The sequence below is a fragment of the Protopterus annectens genome, chromosome 8.part0, assembly GCF_019279795.1.
Source record: "Protopterus annectens isolate FY-2018-M chromosome 8.part0, PAN1.0, whole genome shotgun sequence".
Taxonomy (NCBI): Eukaryota; Metazoa; Chordata; order Ceratodontiformes; family Protopteridae; genus Protopterus; species Protopterus annectens.
Window position 1 is genome coordinate 1,629,714,295 of NC_056741.1, and position 24,877 is coordinate 1,629,739,171.

Sequence of the window (24,877 nt, forward strand, 5' to 3'; positions counted from 1 at the left end):
ATGCAAAACCTTTTATTCTATCAACTTTCTAAGTTTGTAAGAGCAATATTTAAAATGTGTCCTTATTTATTGGGCCTTTGTCCCCCCCCATTTATTTGTGGCTTTTTCCAGATTTCTTGCTCTAAGAGGTTGAGAGGTATGGTGTGTGTATATGCACATATATGTAAGTAAGATCCACTATGCGCAATTGTTTAATTTTTGGGTGTGACCTAAACTCTTTTCTCTGACTCGTTATAGAGTTGCATAGAATACAAGTGGAGACAGGAGAATTTGAAACAAAATAAACTCAGTAACTTATATCTTTCAAACAAATGCAGGAATATTTCTAAACTTGAGATCGGCATAAAACACAGGATGACTAAGAAGCAAACATGATCAGTATGGAATATATATGGAAACTGTGCAAATTCACTTTACAGGAAAATGTAATCCGACATGTGAAAATAACTTACCTGTTTTCAATTTAGTCACAGAAAAAAAGCAGAAGAATTAAATTCAATGCCTGACCAGCTTGCTTCAAATTTTCTCTGTCTTCCGACTTTGCTTTGTGCTTTCAGTTTCCATTTTTTTCAGGACACTTCTTAAAGTAACCACACAAAAAAATAAGAAAAGTGGGCCCTCTTTTGTTAATGCATGAAAGACTGCTGTGAGTTTCCTTTAATGGTGCGATGTTCTTAAAGAAATTATGTGTATAGCAATGTCTCATATTACTTCCTTGAGAAAACAAATGCTGGGTATGTCATTTTTCTAAGATCATTGGTAAATACCTGATAGCAATGAGATAAAACATGTATTGACACTATACCAGCTAGAAAATATGTTATCCCAAGCAACTGTAAATAAAAGTGCTAACCAGACAAGGGAATAACATGATACTGGCAGCCTTGTAACAGGTAACCCGAGATTGTGAAAAATACTGATAGATATTCCATTATCAATTTAACAGTTATGAGCCATAAAATGGGCCTCCAGGAACAGTGAAATACCATAAGCACAGTTACACAGAAAAAGCAGTGATGTGGAAATATTTTTACAGTATATTTTATACACAAAAAAGAATGGCAGGCTTTTCAGATGTGTTAAAATATATAGCACTCCAATACACACACACACACACACACACACACACACACACACACACACACACACACACACACACACGCACGCACACACACATTTTCCAAAGGTTAAAAAGAATTTAAGAAGAGTTTCAAGTTTACCAGGCAGTTAAACATCCCTGTCCTTCCCTCCCCTGAAAAGATAAAGCATGAAATGTAGTTATTGGTGCAATGTTAGCACTGTTACTAGAGGGGTAATGTTTTGTTGACAAGTGGATTTGTTTTAAAAATTAAAAAGACAGAACAGCTGTTTTTTTTTTTCTTTGTGAGACTGCAGAACAGGTGAACTGGGGTATTTACCCTTGCCCCACTGTAGCGCAATCTTGGAGTTGGAATATTTAATTAGCAGGGGTACGGGGATGCAGGAGGGCAAAAAAAAAAAGTTTTATTGTTTAATTTTTTTTCAATTACTTGTGGATTTAGCATTTGTGTCAGATCATTGGAGGATTAATGTTATTAAATTTCAGTGATAGGTTTTATTCCTTACTAGAAATAATTCAAAGGTTGAAAAACACAACAGAAAAAACAGAGAACTAATGTGGAAAGTAAGAGTAGAAGTCCCCAAATAAGCTGCCTTCAGATACTGTTGACTGTGCTGTTGTATTGAGATAACCAGTGCCAGAAACATGCTAGATGTATATCTAGAGGTTTGAATTCATTGTTGCTTCAGGATTCTATGCTTTCTTGTACATTGCAGACATCAGGAATGCCAGCACACAGAGAGATGTTGCAATCAAACACAATGTAATGGACCTTCCAAAGTAGACTTGTAGCCCCATTGTCCATTTTAGTGATTAGTTCTATACTTGATTTGTTAAAGGACAGGAACCAACAACATAAAAGCTTGCCATGGGATCAGATGTGCTGGAAGCTGTTGAAGGTTTGGTGGGAAGGAGGACAACAGGGGCACTTGATGTAAGAAGGGGCAATTATTTATTTATTGGTATCTACCGTCACAAGAGAATCGACAACATAATCTGAAATATGTACTTACCTGTCAAAACATATAGAATATGTATACTTTGATATAAAAGTTACAGACAAGTGTTTGAGGTCAACCAGAAAAAAAGCTGGTACAGTTGGCAAAAATTCAGCTATTCTCATGTACCAGATTTTTTTTGAGAAATATTATGGTACAGTAGGGATCATGGAATTTGCCATTTCTCTAATATAATGGTGTCTCAGAGTTGGTATATATAATTAACAGGAGGGGTTAGGGGTGCAAGGGAATCTGCTGCTTGCAAAAAGAAATGTTGAACTTTATTTTTGTGTATTTTTTGATCAGCTGGTGAAAAAACAGCTGTGTTCAGTTAATTGCCATTCAATATTTTTTTCAATATAAGGAGACAAATCTGCTGTAACATGTAACATATTTTGCAATAACATGTTACTTTTCCCTTTATAATAGCATTATTCACGGTTCTTATTTCATAACAACACACCAATTATATAATTGAGATACATTTTGCATTTTTTCAATCTGACAAACAGTATGTAAGTGTTTGTGAAACAAATATCAAAACCCGAGCATCCAAAATGACCACATGTGGCTACTGGTGGTACCTAGCAGTAAAGGACCATTTCTTTGTAAACACACAAAGTATTAAAGCAATTTCTTCTGAACTGCAAATCATGACCTTCAGCTACAACATATACTAAGATAGTGGCTGCAGCTGTTAAGACACATGCAATTGTGTCTTCTTATAATACAGTTGTCCAGTGAGAAAAAGTAATGTATTGGCAACTCAATAAAAAAGTGTTTTAAGCCATTATTGCACTTAGTGTACTGAGGAGACATTCACTATAACACCTACAATGCAACACAGTATAACGGATAATGTTAGGCTGTGGCACAAAAGACTCATGAACTAAAGCCACTGGGACCTGTTTTGAAGCATCATATCTCTATTTTTCAGATGTCAATAATCATTCAGGCTTGATCCTGAAACTGCACTTTGCTTTCATACAGCACCTTCTCCCGACCTTTTGTACAGAGGTCAAATACTCCCCAGGTAAAAGCCAAGCACAGTGTTAGACTGTGACAACACAAGCCCTCTAAAATGCTGGATTTGCCTGCTGTACATAACAGACCATATGTTATTTCCCCTGAAAGGCCCATATAAAAAAGTCAGGGACTTGCAGTAAGATACCCTGGTATAAATCACAAAACATTTTATTCAGAGAGGGGGAGGGGGAAGACCAAAGCACAAAATCAGGGACATTTTTTTTTAATATTACTTTAATTCACTTCAAAAGTTAAAAAAAACAACGGGTTTGCATAAACATTCATTTTTAAACAATAAGTACTAAACCCTACTGGCTGGCATTAGTGAATGACTATAATCCTCAGTGGCAAATCAGAAAAAAAGTCAAGAGGGACAAAGCAAAAATATGAGGAACCAACCAAGGGTGTAGCCAGAAATATACAAATTGTACATACCGGAGTCATGCTGTACCCCTCCTATAAAAGGTATAGTATGATTCAGTGCTTTAGGATAAACTGTTACAGCCATGTTGCACCCTCCATAAAATGTGCAGGACATGAGATGGCACTATAATACATACCTCTTTGGCCATATCACATAGACTAGCTTTTGGTTACAATACTGCAGTGCAACAAGTCTCTGTAGAACAGCCACAAGACTTCAATTACATGACAGTACTATGTCTAGCCTCTATGCCACATCATGGCAGCCAGTCTCATAGATGTCCATTGACACTAGTGCTGGTGTTTAGCACCAAATGTTTGTGCTACATCTCAGTGGCCAGTCCTAGAGTTTCGACCACACCGGTACCAGTGTTCTGCACCAAGCCTGCATGCTACATCATGGTGACATAGTTCCAAAGGTCTGTTCACACAAATAACAATATGAAACATGAACAAGCCTATGCTCTACAACATGGTAGGTGTCCAAAAAGTAATATTCCCCCTCTGCATTCAGGTAAGCTGGGCTAGCACATACCATATACCCTAACAATCAAACCATGGCCAGATTATACATCTAAATCCAAAACAATGAGCACATTTAATTTGTGACTTTAAAAAGACAAAGTTATTAAAACTATTTGATGAGCTCTTAAAATTTAAATGCAAGATAAGCAGCCCCATGTCGCCTCAGCTGTCACTTTATATCAATGAGGTTTACTCCGGTGTAAGAAATAGCATAAAAAGGCTTCTGCAATCTGTCTCAAATATACTAGGGAACATAAAAATAAACCATCTTGATGGAATGCAACATTAATAAGCTGTATAATAAAAGAAAAATAAGTGGAAACAAGAAGTGCCCTATGAGGGTGGGAGTTGACAAGGACTAACTCTGTCTTGTATACTGAGTGAATCAGTGAATTTATTTATGTGCGCTCTGGCCAGCAATTTCATTTTTTCTGATCATAGTAATATAACATGGGTAACCAACCCATGTCTTATCACTAAGCAGTCTAAGTGCCTGTGATTGGTTGCCCTCAGCAGTCCATCTCAGTTCTTTCTTAATATTCACTAGTCAAGTCGTCATTTACTAGACACATTGACAGGAAGTTTAGAATTGTGGATGGTTTCTCTTTGCTGATTCATTTTTTTAATTGTTTCAGGAAGTCAGATAAAACTGTGGGAAGTGATAACAATAGACACTACTTGAAGCAGAATATATGCACTCCCATTTTATTTACTTTTAACATGGTAGACATGGGGAAGTCATGCATATCATTTAACTTCTGGATATAGACTAAAACAGGGAAACCATAGACAATTTATAACCACGACTCTAATTTACTTAACAGAACAAGTTATGTATCAACATGCATTTTCTGAACAATATGACATTTGAAACGCCAATGTCAGGCACTGACTTGTCTATAATCTTCAGTGATTTATCAGAAAATCAGAGAATGGACGAACTCCATGAGGCACAATCAGGTTCAGCTGAGAGGTATTGTTCCCTATATACCTCTCATCTTCTTTGCTCATGTATTCTGGACATAGCAAAACAATAACTGTGTACACAAACAGGGACAATTTTTAAATATTACTTTAATTCACTTAAGAAGTTTATAGAACAACAGGTTTTGCATCAACATGCAGTTTCTTAGAAATGAGAATTATGAATGTCTAAAATTATTGCCTTTTTGAAACCTGTTTTTCTGGAAAATCTAAAAATTATGAGGGACAGGACAAAAATATCAAAAAAGGTGAGTATCCTTTTGCAAAATCAAGGGAGTTGAAAAGCATGCATTCTCCAAGCCCAGGGCAGAAACATACAATATGCATGCACACACACACACACACACACACGCATACACACACACACACACACACACACACACACACACACACACACACACACACACACACACACACACACACACACACACACGCACACACACACATGCACACACACACACATGCACACGCATGCACGCGCGTGCACACACACACACACACACACACACACACACACACACACACACACACACACACACACACACACACACACACACATGTGCCTGCGCACACATGCACTTACTTGTTTGTAACCACACACTCGCACAAATTCACACCTGCACTTGCACACATTCACATTCATATAACTCACACTCAAACAAATACACATCTGCAGACAGAGACATCATATTAAAAGTCTTTATCTGACTAAGTTCCGCCCCTCATTAGTTTATGCTCATTGTAGTTATTTGCTACACGTTGGAGAATGTCTCAACAAAGTAAAGGTTGATCACAGCTCACTACAACAACAAATGTTAACTATTTCTTTATCATGAACCAGAAAACTCTGACCACCTTAAAATAACTGCATATGTCTCCTGACAACAGAACTATGAAACTCTAATGACTGGTATTTCTCAATTCAGTCCTCAGAGACTTACCAAAAAAATGAAATATTTTATGAGGGACAGGAAAAATAGGAGGCAAAATCAGGGAGGTCCTGGAGAAATCAGGTACAGTTAAGTATGCTTTCTCCATGTGGAACCTTTTACTGTACTGTGGGAAGGCAAGGCAAGCAAATGAATTTCTTTTTTTTCTCTTTGCTAGCAGTCATGGTGCCTGCAATGCATAAGCATCTCTATTTGGTAGCAAGTAGCAACTAGTAAGATGCAGGCAGGACCAACTGTGCACAATTTCATTTTTTCTCTCATCGATTGCATCACACATATTCAACTAGTATAGCAGAAAATGAAAATACAAGCTTATTTTATTGAAATCATGCCTTTTTCTATATTTTGTGCCACTGTAGTTGATTTTTTTTTTTCAATCAACAAGTCAACTTATGGCATATTCCATGAGTCTGTAGAAAGTGAGGGGACTCCCTCCACACCCTATGCACATTATGGTTCTTGCACCCTTGCATGGGACGGCCATTGTAAACATTCACAAACACAGAGAGCTAAGTCCCAGGGAAGGTGGGCAGTGTGACTGGTGTGAAATGCCACAGACGTCTTTTACAACCTCCTTTCCCAAGGCCTTTTTTCTCCTTTACCGACCAAACATAACTGCTTCAATGAAATACCACCACAACACTGGAACACTGGTGAAAGGAGTGACTAAACCATGGGCAGTGCTGTTACTCACAGATCTAGGATCTGTGTTAGCCTTGACTTCCACTGTCTGTGTGGATTTTTGGATTTTGCATGGTCTTCTATGCCTGTGTGGATTTTGTTTGAGTACTCTGGTTTCTTCAGAAATCCCACTAATTGATTGGCTAGTTTAAACTGCCATTTGATATATATATATATATATATATATATATATATATATATATATATATATATATATATATATATAAAATATATGGGTTCACTATGAAATTTCAAAATCCCAGATTCTTGAGTTTCAGAATATCAAGTTTAGAATCTTGAGATCTTGGAATCTCGAAATTGTGAACTTCTCCCAAAACATCACCCAAGACACTAAAACATGTGTATGAAGGGGCAAGCCCCCCTGCACCCCCGCAACGTAAATATACCAACTCCGAAATCACAATACAGTGAGGACAAGGGAAATCTCCCGGGCTGAACGATATGCCAATCTCCATTCAGGATTTCGAAGTTTTGAAGCTTCGAGCATATGATCTTTGATCATATGAAATTGGAAGTTTTGAGTTTCGAAATTCTGAATGGACCCTGTGTGTGTGTGTGTGTGTGTGTGTGTGTGTGTGTGTGTGTGTGTGTGTGTGTGTGTGTGTGTGTGTGTGTATATATATATATATATATATATATATATATATATATATATATATGGGTCGATGTCAGATGATCAAGTTTTCAGGAACTCAAAATTCATTCAATTGAGACCATATGATCAAGTTTCCGAAAACTCAAACATCAAAAAAAAAAAAACCCAAGAAAAATCTACTTTTTTTTACATTTTTGTGCAGGGGCAAGACCCCCTGCACCCTCAACATCCCTTGCACATTATACATACCAATTCCAAGATCATATTACAGTGAGGAAAAGGGCAAATTTCCAGATCCGCATTGTACTGTGATGTCCATTCAAAAGCTTCAGGTTTTCAAAAACTCGATCTTATGGTCTCAACCATATAAATTTCGAGTTTCTGAAAACTCAGTCAACTGATAGGGACCCATATGTATCTATATCTATATCTATATCTATATCTATATCTATATCTATATCTATAACAAGCACAAAAAAATATGAAGTGCAGGCACATGCTTCACATCTTCTTATACCTCTCAACCTCTTAGTGCAAGAATATGTCTCTATTTTTGGGTCTATGTTGAAATTTTGGCAATGTAATTGAGATCCATATATATATATATATATATATATATATATATACATATTGCAGGCACACACAAAACTTTTAAGTATGTATCTAATCTTTGCATAACATTTATCATCATTTTGCTTGCTTTTACTTTATTGTAATGGTTACATCCTTATCTGACCCTGAAAAATGGGACAGTTATCTTGGTGAGTCACTCCTGGGTGGCAACATTTTATGAATAAAAACAACAGAGTGACTACAGTAAATGACTTGACATAAGGGTCAACCATAAACGGCACTCATTAAAGAACAATGGAGTTGTACATATTCTAATAATAACAACAAAAATGAAATGCTGGGTACTGAAAAGTTAAAATAAATAATTCCTCACAGGTATTCACTACCCTAAGACATTCCCATATGTGCACACTCCCACACAAATGCTCTGCTGCCTTTAAAACAGAACAGCTGCAATTTGACGTAAAGGGTGGGACGTGCAGTTTATATATTTCCTGGTTACTTAAACAGGCAGTCCAGCAAAATTCTTTTACCTCTGAAAGTTCACAGCTTCAGCTAATAAAATAAACAGTGTACAAATAAAACTTATTGTTAGATGTAAGCACATTCAGTTTATAATGATTCACTAATGGCTGTCAGTTTTAAAACATTGCATTTTGAGAAGCAAGTTAAACTAGAACATATCTGCATTACTGCTTTAAGAAACACATATACACACATACACACACACACACACACACACACACACACACACACACACACACACACACACACACACACACACACACACACGTGCGCGCGCACACACATGCACACACTCACACGTGCACTAAAAAAAGGAAACTGAAAGCATACACTGTCTCTAAGAGGGAGTGAATATACATGCTATAAGGAAGAACAACTTTATAGAAGGTAAGACAAAACATTTTATGTTTTGAATGATCCAAGAGAACAAGATAATGTATATCTAATTTCTGTTGCTTAACTGAAATAAATCAAAGCTTCAGCTTTTTGTAAAGTATGATGGATGTGCTATGCTTTTATGTGTCTTCCGTTAGATTATATAGGTACTTGTTGGTCTTTCTGCATTGTTTTCATTTGCCTAGTTTTAGTAACATTGCTATACCTGTTTCATTACTGGAGAACATTGCACACAGGATTAAGGCTACAGTTTACTAAAGAATTTCAGCTTGCAGTTCTGGGTTTTATTCCTTTGGTTTCCATTTCATAGATTCATTTGCATACTGCTCAGTCCTAAACAAGCCCTTATTTTACTTTGCTTCTTATGACGTCAGCACATGTTTAAAATAACCTTATATTTTTGCTATTGATTTTGTGAACGGAAGCTGCATAGTGTCTACTTGTACTGAATCTTTCACACTTTGATTTTCTCAGGCTCATCACCTCAAGGTTAAGGTGATGTTTACTTAACATACACACTTCACTTTTTATTTTATATATGTATAAACATATTTCATATTCTTTCCTTTTGAGAGTTATTTTAGCTTTATTATAGCTCACTATTTACTTCTGTAGTATTCCTAATGCTTTGGATTTTGTGTGCATAAGCTTAAATGATTAATTTCACCACTATTTCATGGTAACCAATCTTTTCATCCATGCATACATCATTCCACTACCCCTTTTTCGCATTTTTGCAAATGGAGTCAGGGCATCACTTCAACAGTGACAATCATCTAGAGCCAAGGTTTACACCACCAGGTGGCCAGCCCTGTTGCGGCAGTCCTTCCTCATCACACTCACACCTATGGCCAGTTTAGAGCATTCAGTCCACCTACTGCATGTCTTTGGAATATGGGAGGAAACTGGATCACCCAAAGGAAACCCACGTGAACAAAGGGATGACACACACACTCAGCACAGAAGGCACCTCAGCTGAGAATTGAACCAGGGAACCTCTTGCTGTGAGGCAACAATATCTGCTGCTATGTCTAATTTGGTATAATTATTTGAACTACATTTTTGTATTATTTTTAAAGAATGTAAAATTATTATTTTTAAAATGTTTTCTAATAATTTGGAGCTTTTCTCCCTGGGCCTCCACTGAAAATGGATTTTTACCCAGCTGGACTTTCCTGGTAAGCAAATGTCAATACATAAATATGTAAATAAATAAATACTCGGGTTATCACAGGTGGCACATTTATAACTTTTATGCAAATAGAAAAACCCATTTCATGTACATGCATGTAGAACTCAATGTTGCTTATGTAAATATTTTTTTCATTTTATATCTGACTCATTAATCCATCCCTGTTTCTGTATATAACTTATTGTTTATTTTTTGTTATGTCTGGGTTGTGTCAGAAAATGGTCCATTTGGATTAGTTCACCTACCTGTTAACAAACATAAACAAAAATAAAAAGTCATGCAGCAAGATATGACTCATATCCTCCATGAAATTAGTCTCTCATACTTAGTAGGTTACCACTGAAAAATATAGCCTGTTAAGTGGCATAAAGGGATAAAGCCCTAACCACAGCCCTCATGATCTGGGATCGATTAGTGGCTTGTGTGTTTGATGGCACAGGCAGGAAAGATGTATGTGCCTATCCTGAAGGGGAGGAAATATGAGGAGCAGTGCTTCATTGAATTCTGGTGGAGGCCTGAGCTCAGGAGAGTGCTAGGGCGAAAGGGTGGAGGGAGGAGCAGTGCATGAGTAGCTAAGTTAGTAGACCACTGTGGAGCATACATTCAAATCACTGCTCATTGCCTGCCTAGCCTGACATGCCAATGCATCAGAATGCTAGGGGAGGACATAGAGATATGGAAAAAAATCCCAGACCCCTTATAGATGACATGGCTAATTGAGCATGCCAGGATAGAGGCTTGCTAAGTAACAGGGGTGCACAAATGAAAAAAAGTAAGCATCTCTTTTTCTTGAATTGTGCTTTTTCATTGCAAAGCAGCAGACATTACAGAGAATAGGTGTCAGAGTGAGTGTTCTACTGTTGTTCTTTACAACACATATTTTATTAAGAGTAATATGCATGTGCTAATGCTATTAATTGTTAAACTGCCCCTCATTATTTATATTATCTGTGACATCATTAAACATCTTGACTAATTTAGGAAACTAATCCTGGAAAACAGGGTAAGAGAAATAACTTACCATGAACCCCATTTATCCAAAACTAGGTCACAGGGAAAGGAGATGCAACTATGCAAGAATAATATTATATTCTTCTTATACGTTCAGTAAGAATTAAAGTATAAATATAAATACTCACATACAATGCTGGTTATATGTGCCAATAAGTATAATTCCTAGTGCACACTAGGCAATAAAAAACACATTTAGTGCCATGTGTGCAGGTGTATAAAGCAGAACAAATGGTGGAATAGTAATATATTCTCTCAATAGGTGAGTTAGGTGACTCACGTAGAGTAGGTCTCACTGTTATGGGTAATGTCAGTGCTCAAGGTGTAAGGGCTCTGACAACAGGTGAACCTGAAGGCAGCATTGTATTATAAAGGGCAGTGTTAGGCTACATGGGTACAATTTTCATTGGCACTTCTAATATTTGGGTTATGTAACGTTTCCATGTCTGATCTCTGACATATATAGTGTACATTAATGGCCCAATTCTGGCAGCTGTTCCAATATCTATATCTTCTTCTTCATATCTCTAAACACATTTCACTCAGCCCAGGTACATTTTGTGAAGTATGTTTGGAGTGTAAAAATACCTGTCACATCTTCAAACCCACTGGCATTTGTGGGGGGAGTATCAGTATTTGACATGGATATCATTGCCTCGTGACAGATTCATTGGAACTCACCATGTGAGCTCCTAGAAGTCCAATTCACCATAAACAAGACTATTTACCATGTCAAAGCTAGCTACAGAACACCCTCTATGTCCCCTTCTGAGCACGATAGCTATCTTAACACATTAGGTGAAAATACCATTAAACCTAAGATCTTTCTACTTGGGAATTACAGCTACCCATCAATAAACTGGCTGACGTATACTGTCAATCGTCAGCATGACCACTGCTTCCTTGACATTATAAATGATAACTCTTTTATAAAAAGTTAACCATCCTACTAGGGGCCCCAATATCCTGGATTCAGTCCTGACAAAGATGGCCACTTCTTGCACATCTCCAAATGTATCATCATGTCTTATTAAATCAGATCATAATTTATTGACCTTTTCCTTTAAAATTGTGATACTTACCCTGCAAAGTGCTCTATATTTAGGGACTCCTCAAAAGAAAACCTTCTTCAGTTACTTGATGACTTAAATATTTTAAAGCAGTGTAAATAGGATTGGTATATAATATCCTCTGAAGGATCTCATTGCTAAAACTGCTACCTATGTCTCTGACTTCTACTCCCCCTTAAATAGTTGTATTGATAAGCAATATCTATGCACAACAAATATGATAAGTATAAAAACAACCCCCTGTGGTGGAATATCCATGTAAATAAATTTTATAACAAGAGAAAGAAACAGCTTAATGCTTATAAGAGGTCTCATTCTGCCTACCTTAGCAGCTCACTTAAGCAAACTAAAAAAAAGTTTGAGGGAACCATTAGGAAGCTCAAAGCTGAGTATGAACTTAAAATAGCCACTAAAATCAAAATAACTGCAAATCTTTCTTTAACCATGTCAGGAAGTTAAAAACTAATACTCAAGAGTGTTTAGAGCTAGTGTACAATAATACTGATCCAAACGAAATAGCTAATATCCCATCTAACAAATTTATTGCAAATTTTACTCCACTCACAGGTTTCACAATCCCATTCGCCCCCTTTAGGGTAGATCATGCCTGCTCAAGTTGGTCAACTTCTTTGAGTCAGTCACCAGAGCTGTGGATGAAGGCAAGGTGGTTCACACAGCCTACCTTGATCTGGCCAAGGCCTTTGATAACATTCCCCACTCAAGAATCACAGAAAAAACTCAGTAAGCTAGGCATCAACCCCTATATCACTAGGTGTGTTGCAAACTGGCTCACAGATAGAACCTACAGTGTGAAAGTAGCTGACTCCAAGTCAGACTGCTGACCAGTCATGAGTGGACTCCCACAGGGTTCAGTCCTGGGTTCTCTCCTGTTTGCTATCTACTTCTCTGAAGTCCAGGCCAACATGAAGGGACTCTGGCTGACAAAGTTCGCAGACGATTGCAAGTTGGGAGCTATTATTAACTCCCCAAGTGATGTTGACATCCTACAGAAAGGCCTCACTGAGACCAATGACTGGTGTCAGAACCATGGCCTTAAGCTCAATGCCAAAAAATGTGTCGTCATCCCCTTTGGGGAAAAACCCAGTTCCCATGAATTACCACATCGAAGGTAGTCCACTAAACACAGAAGGCTTTATAAGAGATCTGGGAATACAGGTTGACAGCAACCTGTCTTTCGACCACCACATTGCCAGTGTAGTCAGAAAGTCCTTCTATGTGGCACATCTCATTACTAAGGGTTTTGCATCCAGGAAGAAAGAGGTCATTGTCTCCCTCTACTCTTCCCTTATTAGGCCAATCATTGAGTACAATGCCCCATTTGGCATGTACCTCACTAAACACCTGCAACAACTGGAGAGGCCGCAAAAGTACCTCAAAAAGAGGATTCTAGGCCTTAAACACTTGTCCTATATGGACAGACTCAAAAAACTCCAACTATTCTCTGTCTCATATTGCCTGCTTAGAGGCGATTTCTGCTTGACTTACAAAGCCATGTCTGACCCAGCTCTGTTAGAAATGTTACATCTAAAGAAATCCCAATACCTCCACACCACACACTCCAGAGACCTCAACCTCATTACCACAATCAACAGAAAATGCTGGAGGGACAGGTTCATAACCCAGAGACTGCCCATGCTATGGAATAGACTTCCCATACATGTCAAACAGAGCACCTCACTGGCCCTCTTCAAGAGAAATCTTGATGAGTGGATGGAAAATAGAAAATTCATCCTGGGGATCACTCCAGTGGCTCTACTTGACAGAGGCACTGGGAACAAAGGTTGGAAGGCACAATGCCAGGGTAATCCTATGGGCTAGGCTTGTAAAGGCTCCAGGGCCATTAGCCTAGTACACACCTATGAAACTATGAACCTACGAAGCAATTTCTCTCAGCCCTTTCAAAAATGAAGAATACTTCATCTATGGGCCCTGATAACATACCATTGCCTTTCTGAACCCCTACTTAACCTCTTTAATGACTGTAATGCCATTACGCAAGGTTGGCACAACCACAGACCCTGAAATTATAGACCCATTAATTTCACTAGCCTCATATGTAAAGCTATGGAGCATATTATCTCAGACTTCATTAATCTGGACATTTAAAATCTCTTAACCCTGGACCCTCATCAATTTGCCTTTATCAAACATAGGTCCTGCCTCTTTAACCTCATTGATTTCTTTGAAAAAGTAACTGAATCAGTGAATAGTGGTTTTGCAGTACATACAGCATATCTACATACACCTTATCTAGACCTGGACAAGACCTTTGACTCTATTCCCTATGCAAACATTATTGATAGACTTGTAAATCTGAGTATACATTTTTGTATTGTGTGATGGATAGGAAACTGGTTGCCTGACAACACTATATGGTTATATTTCTCAGACCTTGAGGTCAGCATTTCTGGCCTATGGTTAGCTAAATTTGCAGATGACTGTAAACTGTGTGTTGTTATTCCATCTTCAACTGGCTCACAGTTACTCTAATAATGCTTAGATCATAACAACTGGTGCAAGGAAAATTATATTAAATGTAACAAAATGCAGCATAGTTCATTTTGGTAAATAAAACAGATTCACTTACTGTATACAAGATGCACTCATCCAACTTGACAAGGGATCTGGATACTCTTGTTGACAATTCCTTATAATTTCACCATCATGTCTCCACAGTAATTCAGAAAGTCCATCTAATTTCCAAAGGCATCTCCACTAGATGCAATGAAGACTTAATTCCCCATTTTTCATGTCTTATCAAACCCATTATTGAATATAATGCACCTTTTGGTATGTCTTTTTCTAACCATATCACACGACTTGAGAGACCGCAGAGGTTCATAGTTAAAAAGGTCAGTGGCCTCAAAAATCATGGTTATCAGGAGAGACTGGCAGCCCTTTCTTTGTAATCAGTCCCTTACAGACTCCTACATGGAGATATTTGTCTAGCTTTTTGTGCCATGAAAAATCCAACCCTACTTGATCTCTTATTCCTTTGCATAACTAATGGTGCATCAAATACTCATTTAAAGGAACTAAACCTTCATCAGCAGATAAATAAGACATGCTGGCATGATAGATTCATATCCAAACACATCTCCCACCTCTGGAACAAGCTTCCACTACATGTCAAGCAGAGTAGCACCCTTTCAACCTTCAAGGTAAACCTAGATAATTGGATGGGCAGCCTCAAATTTTCTCCCAGTCTATCTTGTTTTGCCCTACTCGAGGCTAGAGGGAAATTTTGAATATTTATTTTTGGTTAGGTTTGAAGTGCTTTGCACACTGATTGCTTAGTGCTTACCTATGAACCTACTATTTCCTAATGGTATCTCCAGTGCACCCTATCATATGCTTTCTTTGCATCTAGTCCTAACAACAGTAATGATCCCTTGTTGTCTTTTACTTCTGAGTATTTCATATTTGTTTTCATTATATTGTCAGAGGTTTGTCTGCCCTTCACAACACCACATTGGTCCATATCAATAAGCTGCAGGAGTTTCACCAGTTTATCTGTCAGTATAGTTGCATATACCTTCTAATCATGATTTAAGACTGAGATTGGATGATATGATCCTGTGTTATTTGGTTCTGCAGCCTTTTTTAACATTACTGATATTGCTGTCTTTCAGTAATTGGGATCTTTCTCTCGCTTAATGTTTTTTTTTTAAAGATTTTATAACATAGTGAAAGAATGTGTCACTTGCATTCTCTCCATAGCTCCATTGGCAAACCATCTGCTCCTGGCAAATTCCCCTAAGCTTGATCTCTAATTCTATCTTCTATTTTCTCCAGTGTTATGGGGCTCATTAATATAGGTTCCTGTTTTGTTTACTTTTGCCTTGTCTGTTAAACTGTTTATATTCCAGTCACTTCATGTCCTTCTGTTTGTTTCTGTTCTGTATGTCCTGTTTTCCACAGTTCTCATTTTCTTGTCTTGTGTAGAAATATAAATTTGTCTGAGGTTCTATTCTCTACTTTCTTTCCCTCTAGTGTGTGCATCAAATCTCTTTCTTCCTTTTCGTAGCTGCTGTTATTCTAACTTAAAAACCAACAATCTGCAAACCTTAACTTCAACTATATAAATGAGACCTTAGTTAGTCCTCCAGTCTTTCTTTCAGCTTCGCAGGCATATGCTCAATAATGGAGCCCCCATTTTGTTTTGTTTCCCTTCTCTTTTATGAGCACCACCCCCTCTCACCTTCTTATTTCTATGTTTGCCTACTTCTTCAATGCTCTCCTTCCTCTTACTTATCTTATGTCTGCCCTGTTGTTGCTTCTTTCAATTATTCACATACTCTGTTTACCTTCCTTCCCCTTTCTTGGTGTTACCCCTTTATTTTCTTTTTTCTTATGAATTCATGGTTGTTTTTTTCCACTGTAACTATCCTTCTGATGTTTTTTCAGTACTCCTCACAATATTCATGTGTGCCCTTCCATCCAAGACATGTCTTGTCTGTCATTGCTCAAATTTCTCTACTCCTCTTTTTCTCTACCCTTCCTCCCAGCTATTCACTTCCCTAGCAAACATCATAATGTTCACTAGCGAGGGCTGTAGATTTTGTTTCCCGATTTTCCTTTCCTTTACAATCTTTGTAGCTAAAATCTCCTTAATTATTCCTGCTAGGTATTGATGTACCCTTGATAAGATGGATAGCTGCATGGCTTACAAATAGGACATGGCAAGTATCATACAGCAACTGGACAGGTGAAATCCATGGTCATAGTCAAGGTGTTCCACAGGGCTCTGTACTAGGCCCTTACTTGTTTAGTTTGTATCTTTCAGACCTAACGTTTTCATCTGAGGTGTTCTATATTCTATATGCAGACGACCTGAAATTGGGTAAACTGATTACATGTGTTACAGATAAGGCATGTCTGCAAAATAATTTGACTAAATTGACCATTTGAGCACAGGAGAATAATATGCTGATAAATACATTAAAAACTAAGCATATGAGATTTGGGAGACATAAATTGAAACGTGAATATTTAATACAGCACACAGTGATTGAAACTGTAGACTCATTAAAACACCTGGGTATATGGGTAGATTTAGCTATGAGTTTTTCTAATCATGTCAACCAATTGGTTAATGATAGTTACAGACCTATAGGCTGTATAAAAAGATTTATAAAGTCTAGGAAATCAAAAAGTCATTGTTAGTTAGTTACATTAGACCCAAACTCGAATATGGAATAACAATATGGAAATCCTAAAAGAAAACAAGCATGAGCAAACTGGAAAGAGTACAGAGGACATATACCAAGTGCATCCATGAATGGGACATTTTAAGTTATTATGAAAGACTAAAATATGTGAACTTGTACAGTGTCTCTTACAGATATTTAAGATGCAATCTTATTCAGGTATATAGGGTATTTTAGAGACAACTACCTTTAGGAATGTTTGGGGTTAACAAAAAGTACTAGAGAATCATTAGACAACCTACACAGAAGATTCAATAGAAATGAGAAGTGTACTAATTGGTTCTCTGACAGAGTAGCTGATGCATGGAACAGACTACCAAATTACATTAAAGCAAGTACTAGTTTAGATTTTTTAAGAACAGCCTGGACACTTATTATGGGATCAAGTATTTTGTTATATTGGCAAGTTAGAAGGGCATTAATGCCCGTGCTTGAAACATTTGTATGTATGTATGCATGTATGTATGTATGTATGTTGTATGTATGTATGTATGCTTTAAATTACACCTTTTCCTTTTCCTTTTTCCTTTTTGTTGACTTGTCCTCCGTTTACTTTATTTCCCCGCTATGCTTTTTTTCCTGATGTTAGTATTTTCTTCTCCTTCTCCCAAATCTACCTAAATTCCTGACTTGCTTATCCTACCCTTATTTGTTGATACTTACATCTTAGTAACTTATTAGCTTTGTTGTGTAGTCAGAAAAGCCAAATAAGGAAAAAGAAAAAAAAAACACTTTATTTTTTATTCTTCAAGGATAGCTTCACTTCTTGGTCTCTTGTCCCATGTTTTTTTTTCAAATCTATATGTATTTCAGTCTTTGTAGGCATTTTATTTGAAATCACCCCAACATTAACAATTTTTTCTATCACTATAACATGTTCAGAAGCAGTTCTTCTCTCATTTCCTCCCTAGTTGATATTTATTAAGTTCTCATATGTTTCTACTTCTCTATGTCTCATATTACTCAGATAGCTTATCTGTTTCTTGTAGATCCTTCTGGGACGTGATGCTGACCTGTTTCATCATCTGGGTGTTCATTAAAGGGTCTCTTATCTTCTTGGTTAGTCTCTGCATATCTGTCTTTGCTTGTCTTGCATTTTCCACCTGAGTACAGCGAGTGGTTTTATTGGCTGCTGTCCACCCAAGCTGTTCTCTCTTTGCTGATTTTCTCGAAACATCTGTCTATTATTTCCCATTGTCCTTCTGTCTTGGTGTGCCTGCTCATATCACTGCAGTTCTGACACTGCTGCTCATGGATCCAGGAATGTGTTGGATTAGAGGGAACAAATATTTTGAATATTGCTAGGTATAGTAATTTGAACGTTATATTCAAATTTCTGCATGTTCTGAATTTCAGAATATACTGGTTTCTCTTCTGTCATGTTCCAAACAGTAATCATAGTCTGTAGATGCTCCTTTATCCCCATATTTAATTCCTTTCCTTGTTTCCACAATTAGCTTAACAGCTGTTCTTTCAAGTAAAATGTTTTAATCTCACTGGTTGATGGTTTGGAAAGTGAAATGTTCTGCTACTTAAAGGTGTATACTTGGTGTGGGCTGTCCAGTAAAATATTTTCTTTAGACAATTCATTCCATTTGCTTAAATTCATGCAATCCATACCATCCATGCTCTCTGGGATGTTATGAAAATGCAGATTTTCTTTTTCTCTCCCCCATCTTTGACCAGTAATAACTTTTTTTCTAATATGTTCTTGCTCTGCTTCATGTCCAGCCAATTGTACAGTCTGGTCATTCTAGTTTTTCTGTATTTCCAAAATATCTTATGACTGAATTGTGAGGGCAGTTCTCAAATCCTCCAATCTTCTGTTATTGCTTTTTATGTATTCTGTTAATATCTCTGTTAACTTAACAATCTCTACATATAATTTATCCATTTTGTCTCTTAAGTCTGTCTTTTCCCCAGTCTCTGTTTTTCACTTCTCTGCCTCTGCTATACCATGTTTTTGTTTTAGGCAACTTTATCTTTTCTTTCTTTCTTTCTTTCTTTCTTTCTTTCTTTCTTTCTTTCTTTCTTTCTTTCTTTCTTTCTTTCTCAAACTCCTGCTCGCTTGAGTACCCTTTTTCTTCATTATGTGTGCTGCTGTATCACTTTCTAGCTACAGTTTAGCTGATTTTCCTCTTTGTAGAGTGGCCTTTTTGAGTGATTATGTATTTCTTGAGGTAGAGCATGTGCTTTTAGATGTCTTCATATCTGTGCCATACCAGATGTCTCCAGGTATTAGTCTTGTATTCTCTTGAAAGGCTTTGTCACCCCGTCTACAGCAACCCATTTAATCAGTGCACTATAGTTGTGAAGTTTGGCACTGACTTGTGGAAGTAGTTCAAAAAAACACAATGCAATATTAGCTCTGACACAGTACTGGCACACTTCTCAGGCTTTCCTTTTGACTTATGTAGGCCTTTTTTATTGGCAATGTGTTCAACATATTTCACCTTCTTCGTCTTCTTTCGGCTTTTCCCAGTTAGGGGTCGCCACAGCAGATCACCTGTCTGCTCATGATTGGCAGTGGAGTTTTACAGTGCCGAGTTGTCAGCCCTGCGCCCAACCTTCCACAGAAGGCACACACACACACACACACACACACACACACACACACACACACACACACACACACACACACACACACACACACACACACACACACCTAGGGCCAATTTAGAGTGTCCAATCCACCTACAGCATGTCTTTGGGATATAGGAGGAAACCGGAGCACCTGGAGGAAACCCACACGACCACAGGGAGGACATGCAGACTCCACACAGAAGGCACCCCAGCCGAGGATCGAACCGGAGATCCTCTTGCTGTGAGGCAGTATACCAACCACTGCACCACCGTGGCCACCCTATGTCACCTCATCTCTGAAAAACTCACAGTTATTACTCTTTGATCTCATTCTGTGTTCATTCAGCCTGGTCAACACTTTCTGCTAGCTTTGAAATAGTCTTTATTATTTCTTCCTATCACTATAATATGAAATGTAGGACTGTATCCTAGATATGTCTTAGTAAAACTGATCAACATGTCTGGCAATTCAGTGGATCAGATGTTATGCGGCAAAGGAGACAGTTGCACTGGAACAAACCCTTGTGAGCTTTGATTGTCAGAAACATTTTAAATGGCGTCATTGTTTTCCACTTACAAGTCAGCCTGAGATAAACCAGTCTTTGAAATGTATACCTTCTACTGCTAGGGAAACAAATATGTTCACAGTTTGATGCTTGGCAATGTGGAGCACAGGGCTAATGGTCACCATGAAGGTCTCACAAATACATATATCTCCAGCCTTCCCTTTATGACTGTAACAATGGGTGTAGCCCATTCCTCCCAACACATCTTCAACAAAATCCATGATTCCTCTAACATCTTGGCGGTTCTGCCAAATTCAGTTTAATCAAAAATGGAACTGGGTTTATCATTCCAAACTTTTCCACCATTAAGCTTCCCTTGAAATTTTGTTTCACACTTGTGACCACCAGTTATGAGTGTTTGCTTTGTGGTGTTATTATTATCAGGTGCTTTCACATTTAATGGTTTAATTCCTTGCCAGTCCAAATGAAATAAAACACATTACTTAACATCTCATTAAATGCTAAAACAAAATTAACTTAATATAGGGAATTAAAAAATATAAAATATATTAACAACAACCATTTAAAAAGAATGAGTAAGTGTTCACAAATACATAAAAATATATAATCTGGAGGGTTACTTTGAAATTATCTCATAGGACCTATTTTTAAGGGAGCTTTTATGCATATCTGTTCATAAATACCCAGGTGGTGACCTGGATTTAATAGTAGCTGCCATCTAATTTCTTTATACTCATGTTTGTTTCATAGTCACTACCTCTAGGGTCAAAAACTACACTGTCAATCACCGCAAAGTGAAATTTCTTCTCTGAACAATTCACTGTGTATTTATAAAAAGCTTTATTACTGTGTTTTGTACTAATGCATACAAAACCTCATAAAATCATTGGGTCAAATGCCTGTTCTTTTAGCCAGCATAAGAACTGGATCTATAGTGGATCTATTAGCATCTGTATGACATAAGAAGGGAATCTAACTGTCTGGCTGCAAGCCTCTCCTGCCTCCTGTGCAAGACACAATTTGCATCATGTCTGCACATTCTGTAAGAGAAAGAGCTCATCAGAAAACCATAATAACTCTTAAGATAAGGTACTAGAACAACAGATACAGTCCCGTAAGAATTTTTCAGTACATGGATAACAGGCATCAGGCAATAATTTGTCTCTTATACATATGTCAAGATAAGTATACAAAAATGGCTTAGGTATTCACAGGGACCTATCAAGTAGTACGCAATCATCATGACAGATGGCGCAATGTAACCGCATCCCAAAACAGGGCCCTGCAGAAACCTACTTAAAATGTAGCAGGCATATCTATTATATAGTGTTACCATGAACACATCCCCCTGACATGAAGGATCCAGACAGTAACAGACCTATTTTCTAAGATGGCTTTGACAGATGCTTGTCAATAGCAACAGCAAACTCAAACCTAAAACATGAGAAAAGAGAAAGCATAAAAATATATGAAAAAAATACATAGTTACTATACTGTTCCGGTCATTGCTATCTAACCCCTGCTTCCCATGCATGGAGATCACCAGGGTGCAAAACAATGCCTGCACTGTTTCCTGTTCTTATGACAGCTGTGGCACAGGGAAGCTCCTCAGCCAGATCATATCTTGTGTTCACTTTTTTAAGTGCAGAAATAGCCATGAGGAAGATGAAGCATAATCTTACTCTCTCTCTGTATCTTTCTCTCTCTGTCTTGCATGACACAGGTAGTGTTTGGCAGGCCTTAGCAGAAGATGTCATTCCCCTAAAACTGCTCTGAATAGGGTGTAATTTTCACAAGCAAAAGAATGGTAGACTAAGAATCACAACTTTACTTTGACTTTGACAACTACAATGTGAGTGCTGATACCCATAATGCAACTGAGCATGCATACACTCCTCCAGCATGAGTCTGTGGTTACAAACTGTCAGAGCTGAGTATAGGTAGAAGGTGCACATCTGTAAAATATCACATAATTTGCCCATGTGCAGCACAGATAGGTATAAATGTGCATAGTCTTTGAGGTACACTACCATTTTCCAGGGTAAATTGCACAGATTTGGAAAACTACGTTGCATATTTCAGCAGCAGTATTGCATGGAAGATTTTAAACCACTACACCATCTGCCAGAGTCAGAAGTAGCTCACTGAAAAGAGTAGAAGTTCTCTGGTGTTCTGGCCAAGTTTCCCCTAGTAGGCATTAATACCACCGTGGATCATCTCTGAAAAGATGCCACTGGCCTAATGGGGCTAACCCAGACAATTAAGTATAAATAATATAAATAAATAATAGAATTCCAGCATTATCTGGATCTATAGGCAGCTACAAGAAGGCACAGAATATTTTGAAAGTATGTGGGAAGCTGTTTTTGTCTACCTTTCTAAAGGCACATTACAAAAGTGTAGCAACATGAGTATGAGTGCCTGTTTGTGTATCATTTTATACAGTGTACGGGCAATAAGGTAGCACATAATATCAGGACAAACTGTTCTTGTAAACAACAGTAATTCATTATGGTACTGTTAAGGCCTGTTAAATGTCTGTGTTATCCTATGGTGGTACAGCATGTCACATACCTGTGACAGGCCTTTACACATGTCCATTCCACCAATGTTCTACAATGTGGCCATATCAATGTTGTTTACCAAGGTAACTCCAATTGTCAGTAGTAGAGATGACTGATAAAACTGTTAGTATGTGGATCTAAAGTATGTATTTATATATCTGTCCTTACAGCTGCTTTGTGGGTTACCCCATAGGTGCCCCTCTGATTATAATATGGTCTAAGCAGGTCACTCCTTTGTCTGTAGCTGCCATTCAACCAGTCGTCATAGTACATAATCTATAGCACTCTGTCTTGTGCTCACAGGTTTCAGCATGTCATGAGGATAAGGTGGGCACAAGAATCTGGGCATCATCAATCCTGATGAAGATGATATCCTGGTAAAAGCACTTAATACTCCTAAACAGTGCCTGTTGGGCAGCAGGGGTGTTAAACAGCCATTATGTGACCAGGTGTAGCAGACACTAGTTCATGACATAAATACTATGTGAGGACACAGTTTCACTTTACTGCAGTGTTGTAAGCATGTAACCAACATGCTGTGTCATTTTCAGGCAAACGTATGTTCCATAACAGCTGGGAGTTTTGGCAGAAGCAGGCTTACTGAACCATAGTAGTTTTTGGCATTCCTGGGGGGCAGTGATTCTGGGATTATCCTTGGAGGAGTGGACACTGGCATCACCCATACAAGAACACAAGGCTGTACAGTCACTGCTCGTCATTCTCAGTAGGGGAAAGATTGAGAGATGTAACCTCTGTGGCAGCAGATGTGTACACTACATCTGAAGTGGGCATGCCCACCATTTTACAGCCTTCCAGGGTTGCACAGAAAAGTACCACAGGTGGCCCTGACATGTTGGCAGCTCTCAGGAACTATCATCAGATATCCTGCAGTATTATTCAGGCACAATCAGCTGAAACCAAGTCTAATATGCACCTCATTACTGTGTTGTTTGGCATTTGTGATTACATGGAGACCACAGACACAAGAATGATTGGTCTGAGGAGGTCTGTGGCATTACACACTGTTTTTATGTTCACTGCTCATATGCAGGATCACCAGTGCCACTATAAATGCACTCAGTGGCAGTGTTGTTCAAGATTTGGGGAGGTAACGTACCAGGAAAGGCCATGTTGGGAGGGCCATTGACAGCTATACAGTCCTCAAACACATATTGATGTATACTGCTGACTCTGGGCAGCAGCAGCAACACTATCTCTCAATGTCTAATGAATGGACCCCATTTAGGTTACAATCCCACCATAACATACTATCCTTTTCAGTAGGACCACAAGCTCTAGTGCAACAGTCCAGCACAGTGGTCATAGATTAAGGTCAGGTAGTGGTACCCATAATGGATCACAGGAGGAAATTGTCTATGACACAGAAAACTCATCAGCTTAAGACTCCCGTATCTGCATTAAGTCATGGTCAGATAGTGGGACCCTGAGCCCAAGACAGTAGGAATCTGTATATGACATAGAATGCCTATCACATTGAGACCCCATCTAATACTCATTGCTATGCCCCTCTCTCTGAGTCCATGTTAACAAACACGTGTCATTGTGTACCTAGCCATGTATTCGCATGATGATGATGGTGACTGTGACCCACTCCACCCTCCCCTCCCCAAGTGATCCATGCATGGTGCAGCTTGACCATGTACTGAGCAGCATAGCCTCATACTTACACTGCTTGCATCATGTATGTGTGATACTACACTGCTACTATGTGTTCATCTGGGAGCTACATCTGGATTACATGTCACAATCTTGTTATATGTTTGGGGGGTGGCTTTATAGCTGCCAGTTGCTGCTGCACCACAACACTCTCAATGGATGATAGTATCAGTGTGTCTTCCCTGCTGGACATGCTCATAAACCTTTGTGACTGCAAGCCAGGTGG

At 38.2% G+C, this 24,877-nt stretch overlaps 1 protein-coding gene across 1 annotated transcript in view; it reads left to right on the forward strand.

Annotated features, from left to right (window-relative positions):
- The first annotated feature begins 8,688 nt into the window (after positions 1–8,688).
- The window catches only part of LOC122808521, a 547,157-nt gene continuing 530,968 nt past the window's right edge, over positions 8,689–24,877 (forward strand). The window contains exon 1 of the mRNA XM_044079475.1: positions 8,689–8,787. The gene's annotated coding sequence lies outside the window, so the exon portion shown is untranslated. The remainder of the gene's footprint in view (positions 8,788–24,877) is intronic.